This window comes from Sminthopsis crassicaudata, chromosome 2 (assembly GCF_048593235.1).
Source record: "Sminthopsis crassicaudata isolate SCR6 chromosome 2, ASM4859323v1, whole genome shotgun sequence".
Taxonomy (NCBI): Eukaryota; Metazoa; Chordata; class Mammalia; order Dasyuromorphia; family Dasyuridae; genus Sminthopsis; species Sminthopsis crassicaudata.
The window spans coordinates 252,362,386-252,372,692 of record NC_133618.1 but is presented as its reverse complement, the minus strand read 5'-3'; the positions used below and the strand labels follow the sequence as shown (position 1 = coordinate 252,372,692).

The 10,307-nt window shown below is 34.6% G+C and overlaps 1 long non-coding RNA gene across 1 annotated transcript in view; it reads right to left on the bottom strand.

Annotated features, from left to right (window-relative positions):
- Positions 1-577: 577 nt before the first annotated feature.
- The window catches only part of LOC141553385 (uncharacterized), a 28,102-nt gene continuing 18,372 nt past the window's right edge, over positions 578-10,307 (bottom strand). The window contains exons 2-3 of the long non-coding RNA XR_012485442.1: positions 848-920; positions 578-729 (exon numbers count right to left, since the gene is read on the bottom strand). This is a non-coding gene — a long non-coding RNA (uncharacterized LOC141553385). The remainder of the gene's footprint in view (positions 730-847; positions 921-10,307) is intronic.

The following is a 10,307-nucleotide window of genomic DNA, read 5'->3' as shown; positions in this document are numbered from 1 at the left end:
TTATCCCAAGATCAGTGTAGCATATTTGAATGTCACAAGCACCAGCAGGAAGAGAATGTATTTGATAAGAATTGCATGTTGTAAACATCTATACATTAAAGAATAAAACAGCGTGAGATCATAGCTTGTAATAAAGGGCTAACTGTGTAATTCGTATAAGTTGCAAATGAGCTGGACGCACAAGATGGAGAGAGCAGTGTGTGGCAGTCTCTATTTCTTCCTTTTTCTGATTTTCTTTCTATGCATTTTTTGGAGGGCACTCATTCTAGTAGCACTCATTAGTGCATAGAGGACCAAGCCCAGAGTCAGAAAGACCAAATTCAAATCCTGTCTCAGACACTATCTATGTGATTCTGGACAAATAACTTAACCCATATTTGTCTCAGTTTCCTTATCTATAAAATGGAGATAATTACAGCACTTACCTCTCAGAATTCTTGAAAGGATTAAATTGGTTAGTAATTGTAAAATGCTTGATATTTATAGTTTCTGGTATCTACTAAGTACTGTGTAAACATTAGTTATTATTATTATTATTAACTTTCCTTTTATTTTCTCTTACTCCATATCAGCTCCTCAGTAAAGAGACTTTTTTTCCTTTTTCATAGACATGAAATACCATATTAGAGTCAAAAGGGGCCTTAGGAATTGTCTGGTACAGCCCATTGTTCTCTCTCTCATATTTTTCCAGTGTTTCCCAATAGTATTGCAGTACAAATGCTTGATGGGCTGGATTCAGAGAAAGGAAGACAAGAAATAATTACCCCTGAGGCAATGTTGCATGGTAGAAAGAACACTGGTCCTAGAACGAGAAGGCCAGAGTTCCAGTGCTGCTTCTGATACTTACTGGCTATGTGATAGTGTACAAATCACCTTTTCTTTCGAGTTTGAATTTCTCCAGTCTTTGTGACGTTCTCTATCTGTAAAAAATGGCATGGGGGAAATGCATAACAGCTCTGTGACTGGGTGAATCATTTAACCTTTCAATCCAACCCTCCTCCCAACTTTCAAAGTACAAGGTGCTCTGAAGTGTAGAAGGACGTAAATCCCCCACATGGCAAAAAAAAGTGCTAGTACTGACTGCCTCACCGTTAAGTGTGCTTTCTAAGCCCTGGAACACATAGCTATTACTTTTATTACCCCGGGTACCAAGTTCCATAGGCTTGGTAATGGGGCTCCCAAGAGCCCCTCTGTTTTGATTTCTAGGTTGGAATCTAGCTTCATTAGTGAACCATATTTTCCTGAGCTAGAACTTCCCTACAGGAAAAATACAAAACCACTAGGTCTTCTCCCAGTGATACATTGATGCTCTTTGCCTTGTTGCAGTTTACTCTGAGAATGTACAAGGACTTCATCTTGCAGGCCCTTCCTAACTTTTTCTTTCCTCAAAACATACAAAGGCTTCTTTACCCAAACTGAGCATAGGACTGTTGATCTTCCCTACATTCTTCTGGCTATTAATTCTCCTTTTTTTTTTTTTTTTTTCTCCATGTTTTCTGGAAAACTACCTGGTCTCTGACCCTTCCTGCTCAGGCAAAGCTTAGAGGCTTGTTTTCTCAGAGTGGGAACAAATGTCTTTAACTAAAAAGGGTCCTAGGGGCCAGAGATGCCAGTAGTCTGGGCAGGAATTGGGAGGAGTGATGGATTTAGGGAGAGAGAGAAAGGTGAAAGGAGAAAGGTTAGAGAAGAGTTTAAGTGGGATATATTTATGTGAACATTTGGCAAGAGGGCATAGTGAATGCTGCAGAAATATTTGTTGAATGAATGAATAAATAATGAGGAAATATAGGTCTTTCTGTCATAAAGAGGAAGTCCCTGAATTAGACACTAATGTCTGAGTGGGCAGAGGGGAAGTTAGAAGTTTAAGTTCAAATTCCAATCTCCTCATCCAAATTCTGCAAGACATACTTAAAGAATCTCATTGCCTACCCGAGAGATCTCCACTTTTTGGTAGAAGTTCTGCAAGAGCTAATTGGAACCTTCCAAGGACATCATACCCTGTAACCCAAAAAGGCTCATGATGTAGCATAATTCTTTTCATTACACCAGAAGTGTTCTTTTTTCTAACTGCTACTCTTGGGAAGCAGGTGGCTTTCCTTTTTTGTATAGTGCAGAGACTCTGGGCAAGGTTGATAATCTCTTAGGTTTTTTTTCTCTTTTTATGCAGAAGAATAAAAATATAGATGATCTATGGTAGTTTAAAGAGCAAGGGGAAAATAAATAGGCTGCCATTTATTGCTAATGTTGATTTTTTCATGAATGAGTGAATGAAAAATTAGTTGTTTTTTATATGCTCATAAGAAATCATGTAAAAGAAACTACCAAGGATGTATGACCAAGTAACAAATGAAAAAGAATGGATAATTATCCTTGGTAAACTAGAATTCAAAAAGAATTGAGAAGACAGGCTCTTGTTCACTGAATATCTAGCTTCTCAATGGATGATTTGTAGAAAGATAATAGGCAAGAATCAAATGGGATAAGATATAACTGAGTTATAATTTGCACCAGTGGAGGTAGCTCTCCCATAGATATCAAAGCGCTAAAGCATTGAGGAGAGAGATTCTACATTGGAATTTCTCCTATTTAAATGCCCTAATATTTTGGGGAATTTATTGGGGGAAAATTATCATTTTTTCTTTTGTTTTAGATTGTAGTTGGATGGTCACTTTTTTGGAGATAATTTTTGCCTGATTGAATGTTTACGTACTGAAATTTCTTATATTACTGTGTCTATTATGCACACAGAACCCAAAAAAGCAATATAGATGTTGTATCCTTAAAATATTGGTACCTAATAATTTACCAAACACACACTATATAAGCTCATCCAATTTTGGTCCCCTTATTTTAAAGCAGATATAGAAGCTTTCTTTATTGTGATATATGTTCACACTGCTTGTTCTTATGAACTGTATGCCCATGGGATAAAGCTTGCCTGATATTTTAAATACCTTGCAATCAATTTTGGGGGAGTCCTATATCTCTTTAAGTTTTTTTTTTGAACTTGTGTTTCAAATCAATTTTTATTTAAGTCTTTTGGCTTTTTATATCACTTGATGTTCCCATATCCTTCTGTTTCTTCTATCTAGAGAACTATCCTTATAACAAGGAAATAAAAAAAAAAAAATAGAGAAGAAAAGAAAAATCAGCAAAACTGATCAACATACTGAAAAATCTGAAAACATTTGATAATTGGAAATGCCATGTTCCATAACTATGACGCACATGCATCTCTTCAAAAGAGAATTGTTGGGGCATTTTCTCATGACTATTTTTTGGGAGCAAGTTGTTTTCGTTGTAAATTTGCAATATTAATTTTTTTCTGATTTATCTTCTTTCCCTTTACATGACAGTCATTGTGTATGTTGTTTTCTTGGCCGTGTTTAATTTGCTTTATTTCAGTTCATGCAGGTTTTCCCATGATTCTTTGTAGGTATCATAGCCATCATTTCTTAAGCATAGTAATATTCCATTATATTCTTATACCACAGTTTGTTGACAGGCCTCTACTTTCTCCTCCAGTCTTTATTGTTAAAAAATATTTATGCCACTCTGAATATTTTGGAGTATATGGACCCTTCCCTTTTATTAAAGATCAGCTCTATGGTAAGCAGTGAAATCTCTATATCATACATACATGTTAGCCACTTTACTTAAATCTATATTTCTTTCCAGAATAGTTGAATTAATTCATACTCCTACTAACAATGCATTTGCATGACAGTTTTTCTATAACCTCTGCAACAATTGAATACAGGGTGTCCCAAAGCCTTAATGAAGTTTTAAGCTGTACAGCTTAAGCTACAGTAGCTTCTAGAGCTTAAAAATATAAAGCAGCACATATCAAAAACATTTTATTTTGGCTAAAAACACAGAAAAGTAGATTAGTAGAACAGTCACAAGAAAGAATCAGAAATAATTGAAATTAATGATTGAAAACTTACCTATATAGTTTTAAACTATACTTAGACTTTTGGAGTATCTTGTATTTCCACATTTTCTCATCTTTCCTAATTTGCTGGGTGTGAGATGAAACTGTGAGGTTGCTCTGATTTGAGTTTCTCTTATTAATTTAGAATATTTTTATATAGTTATTAATAGTTTATGATACTTCTTTTGAGAATTGTTTGTTTATATCTCATATCTTTCTAAAAAAAATTTTATAAGGCAAGTGAGGTTAAGCAAATCGCCCAGGGTCACAAAGCTAAGAAGTGTTGGAGGTCAAATTTGAACTCAGGCCCTAATGACTTCAAAGCTGGTACCCTATCCACCACCATCTAGATACTCCTGTTTATATCCTTTAACCACTTATATACTGGATAATAGTTTTAGTCATATTTTTGCAAATTGTCTTTATTTCTTCAAGACCAAATTTTTGATACAAATCTTTCCTCTTCTTATTAATTGCTTCCCTTAAGTGAATTTTGTTTGTTCAAAAGCTGTTCAGTTTCCTATAGTCAACATTTTGTTTGTCTTTTGTAATTGCCTTTATTCCTTTGTTAAGGATTTATTTTTTTGAGTAGGGTGCTTTTAGAAAAACTTGCAAAGTGAATTGAGCTGAAGCAGGAGAACATTGCATATAATAACAGCAATGCTGTGATCATCAATTGTGAATGACTTAGCTATTCTTAGCAATACAAACATCCAAGACAATTCTGAAGGACCTGTGATGAAAAATGTCAACCACCTCCAGAGAAAGAAATGATGGAATCTGAATGCAGAGTGAAGCATACAATTTTTTTTGAACCTTCTTTATTTTTTTGTTTTTGTTATTATCTTTTCTTTTACAACATAACTAATATGGATATGTGTTTTGCATGATTGCACATATATAACCTTTATTAAATTGCTTGCCTTCTCAATTGTGGGTGGGTGGGGAAAATCTGGAACTCAAAATTGTAAAAATGAAGATTTAAAGTAGTTTTTACATGTACTTGAGAAAAACATTTTAAAAAACAGAACTCTTCTCTTACTTATAACAGAGAAGGGTATATGATCTGTGTTTCTTCTAAGCTTTTAAAAAAATGTCATGTTCTTTAATATTCATATTGCATATCCATTTTGAACTTATTGTGAACTACTTACCAGTTCATTTTCCACTTTTTCTCTCAGCAGTTGTTATCAAATAGGGAATTCTTTCCTAAGTAATTTATTCTTGAGGATTTATTGAATAGTCACTTATTGAGTTCCATTATTTCCAATTCTCCCTTTGGTCTGTTCTATTGATTTACTTTTTTATTTTTTATCTAGTACAAAGTGTTTTTGATGATTGTTGCTTTGTAATATAATTTGAGGTTTAGAAGTATTATTTACTTTCCATTCTTACCATTTTCATTATTTTCTTTGATATTCTAGATGTTTTGTGACATGTTAAATTTGTTTTTCTTTTCTAATTGTCTGATTATCCTAAGGGTTAGATAGATTCAGATTCATAGATTGCCTTATGTGTTAGCAAGGTTTCCTGGAGAAATTTTAGATGCTAAATTTAAAGTTTTGTAGGGAGATGCTGAAAATTTTTAGTTCAGACTTTCTGTTGGAATATTTAATTTATTGGAGGGATTCCAGAAGAAGTTTTGGGTACCTTATAGGTCGTAGGGTCCCAAAGAAAATGTCATGCTGCCCCAGGAGACTGATTTTGCACTTGTGGATTCAGGGATGAGGATTACTGTAACAAGAGAGAAGTTGAGCAAACCAGCCTTCTCTGAGCCCAGTAGGCTCTATTATTATAAAGGCACCAAGACAAAATAGTTTTATTTCTTATGTGTTGGGTGAGGAGATGACATCTATTTGCACGCAAGTCCATAATTCACCTGCAGAAAGCTTTACATTCTGGAAGATTTCCTGGGACCAGACTTTTCCCTTTTCACTATTTTTCTAGGGGTTGGGGAAAGACTTTGCAAGGACCAAGACAAGAGGTAACATATAAAAGTTTTTCAAAATAATATTTTTTTTGCTAAAACCTTGTGAGGAAGAATTTGGAAGTAAATGTAATCTCCATGCTTACTAACTGTTAGACCTTTATCCTTGTGGAGGAATGTGACTTTCTGGATTATTGATCAATTGTGCCACATGAATTTCCCCCAAAAGTTTCTTTCTCACCAAATTGATTTGTTGGGGACAACAAATGTTTAACTAGAGGGAGAATATGAAGAAGAAAGAATTTGGCTCCCCCTCACCCCCAAGCTGAGGATTTACACTATAACCAATACAAACGCCAACAATAATCATTATTGTTAAAGACACCAGAGAACTACCGAATTCAGTCTCCTTGTTCACTGAATGGCCTGGGGTTCAAACATCAGGGCCAGACCTGATCCAGGTTGATTTGCTTAGGATTGCAATGACATATGGCACTTGTGGAATGTGGAACATTTAACAGTGGCATGAAAAAAACAAACAAACAAACAAACATACAAAAAAACCAATGGCATGGAAAGTATATTCAGCAGAGATGCAATGTTATTTCAAATAGACAAAGCTCCTCTTGACTTTATATGGAGATGCCTGAAGAAAGCGGGAAACCACCTCAGCAGCCCCATTTCCCCAATCTACAGCTTCACTGCCTTTTAAGGGAAAACCATGACATTACAGGGCATTGCAGGTCTGGGTAGGACTCTTGTAGAATATGCTCCTGTCATGTTCACTCTACTCCAAAAGAGTTATACCAACATTAATGAAATGTAGGTGGAGTTGTGAACTGGCCCATACATTGTGGAAAACAAGTAGGAATTATGTCTCAAATGTTACTAAACTGTCCGTCCTCATCCAAAGGAAGTGGGGAGGGGAAGGATCCATAGGTACCAAAAATATTTATAGCAGATCTATATAGTAGCAAAGAAATAAAAATGAAAGGGGCTACTCATCATTTGAGAAATAGATTAATAAATTATCATTTGTGAATATCACAAAATACTGTTATGCTTTGCTGTTGTTGTCTGACAATTGTTCTTGAAAAGGACCATAACAAAAGGGAGGTTATGCCATGAGATTGGATTTAAATCAGGGTGGATTGTACAAAGTCTCCAGCCTCACCTTCTCCCCCAGAGCCATTTGAGTTCATTGGTCAGCTACAGATCAGGACAACTGGAGATGGCCCTGGATGGAGTGAGAGATCTTGGCCTTTTTAAGCTAAGGTCTTTAATAGATCTCAGTTTGGGGCAGCTAGATGGCGCAGTGGATAGAGCACCAGCCTTGAATTCAGGAGGACCGGAGTTAAAATCTGGTCTCAGACACTTAACACTTCCCAGCTGTTAAATGGAGACAGAAAGGAGTACACTTTCTTCTCAGCAGTTCATGGAACCTATACAAAAATTGATCATATACTAGGGCATAAAAACCTCAAAATCAAATGCAGTAAGGCAGAAATAGTAAATGCATCCTTTTCAGACCACAATGCAATTAAAATTACATTTAATAAAAAGCCAGGGGAAAATAGACCAAAAAATAATTGGAAACTAAATAATCTTATACTAAAGAATGATTGGGTAAAACAGCAAATCATAGACATAATAACTTCACCCAAGAAAATGACAATAATGAGACATCATACCAAAATGTGTGGGATACAGCCAAAGCAGTAATAAGGGGAAGTTTTATATCTCTACAGGCCTACTTGCATAAAATAGAGAAAGAGAGGGCCAATGAATTGGGCTTACAACTAAAATTGCTAGAAAAGGAACAAATTAAAACCCCCCAGACAAATATGAAACTTGAAATTCTAAAAATAAAAGGTGAGATTAATAAAATTGAAAGGAAAAAAAACTATTGAATTAATTAATAAAACTAAGAGTTGGTTTTATGAAAAACCCAACAAAATAGACAAACCCTTAGTAAATCTGATTAAAAAAAGGAAAGAGAAAAAGCAAATTGTTAGTCTTGAAAATGAAAAGGGAGAACTCACCACTAATGAAGAGGAAATTAGAACAATAGTTAGGAGCTACTTTGCTCAACTTTATGCTGATAAATTCGATAACTTAAATGAAATGGAAGAATACCTTCAAAAATATAGCTTGCCCAGATTAACAGAGGAAGAAGTAAGTAGTCTAAATAGTCCCATTTCAGAAAAAGAAATAGACCAAGCTATTAACCAGCTCCCTAAGAAAAAGTCCCCAGGACCAGATGGATTTACATGTGAATTCTACTAAACATTTAAAGAACAACTAACTCCAATGTTATATAAACTATTTGAAAAAATAGGGATTGAAGGAGTCCTACCAAATTCCTTTTATGACACAGACGTGGTACTGATATCTAAACCAGGTAGATTGAAAACTGAGAAAGAAAACTATAGACCAATCTCCTTAATGAATAATTGATGCTAAAATCTTAAATAAGATATTAGCAAAAAGACTTCAGAAAATCATCCCCAGGATAATACACTATGATCAAGTAGGATTTATACCAGGAATGCAGGGCTGGTTTAATATTAGGAACTATTAGTATAATTGACCATATTAATAATCAAATTAATAAAAACCATATGATCATCTCAATAGATGCAGAAAAAGCATTTGATAAAATCCAACATCCATTCCTACTAAAAACACTTGAGAGTATAAGAATAAATGGACTATTCCTTAAAATAATAAGTAGCATATATTTAAAACCGTCAGTAAACATCATATGTAATGGCGATAAACTGGAACCTTTTCCTGTAAGATCAGGAGTGAAACAAGGTTGCCCACTATCACCATTACTATTCAATATAGTACTAGAAACGCTAGCTTCGGCAATAAGAGCTGAGAAAGAGATTAAAGGACTAAGAGTAGGAAATGAGGAAATCAAACTATCACTCTTTGCAGATGACATGACGGTATACTTAGAGAACCCCAAAGACTCTGCTAAAAAGCTATTAGAAATAATTCAGAACTTTAGCAAAGTGGCAGGATACAAAATAAATCCACATAAATCCTCAGCATTTTCATACATTACTAACACAATCCAAGAGCAAGAGATACAAAGAGAAATTCCATTCAAAATAATGGACGATAGTATAAAATATTTGGGAATATATCTACCAAAGGAAAGTCAGGAATTATATGAGCAAAATTATGAAACACTTGTCACAAAAATAAAGTCAGATTTAAATAATTGGAAAGATATTGAGTGCTCTTGGATAGGCCGAGCAAATATAATTAAGATGACAGTACTCCCTAAACTAATCTATCTATTTAGTGCTATACCAATCAGACTCCTGAGAAACTACTTTAATGACCTAGAAAAAATAACAACAGAATTCATTTGGAAGAACAAAAGGTCGAGAATTTCAAGGGAAGTAATGAAAAAAAATTAAATGAAGGTGGTCTAAGTGTACCTGATCTAGAACTATATTATAAAGCAGCAGTCACCAGAACCATTTGGTATTGGCTAAGAAATAGACTAGTTGATCAGTGGAATAGGTTAGAATCACAGGACAAGATTGTGAAAAAAATTGCAATCTAGTGTTTGACAAACCCAAAGATCCCAACTTTTGGGATAAGAATTCATTATTTGACAAAAACTGCTGGGAAAACTGGAAATTAGTATGGCAGAAACTAGGCATGGACCCACATTTAACACCACATACTAAGATAAGATCAAAATGGGTCCAAGATTTAGGCATAAAGAACGAGATCATAAATAAATTAGAGGAACATAGGATAGTTTACCTCTCGGACTTGTGGAGGAGGAAGGAATTTGTGTCCAAAGGAGAACTAGAGATCATTATTGATCACAAAATAGAAAATTTTGATTACATCAAATTAAAAAGTTTTTGCACAAACAAAACTAATGCAAACAAGATTCGAAGGGAAGTAACAAATTGGGAAGACATTTTTACAGTTAAAGGTTCTGATAAAGGCCTCATCTCCAAAATATACTTTAATTTAATTTATAAGAAATCAAGCCATTTTCCAATTGATAAATGGTCAAAGGATATGAACAGACAATTTTCAGATGATGAAATTAAAACTATTTCCACTCATATGAAAGAGTGTTCCAAATCACTATTGATCAGAGAAATGCAAATTAAGACAACTCTGAGATATCATTACACATCTGTTAGATTGGCTAAGATGACAGGAACAAATAATGATGAATGTTGGAGGGGCTGTGAGAAAACTGGGACACTGATGCATTGTTGGTGGAGTTGTGAAAGAATCCAACCATTCTGGAGAGCAATCTGGAATTATGCCCCAAAAGTTATCAAAATGTGCATACCCTTTGACCCAGCAGTGCTACTACTGGGCTTATATTCCAAGGAAATACTAACAAAGGGAAAGGGACCTGTATTTGCCAAAATGTTTGTGGCAGCCCTTTTTGTGGTG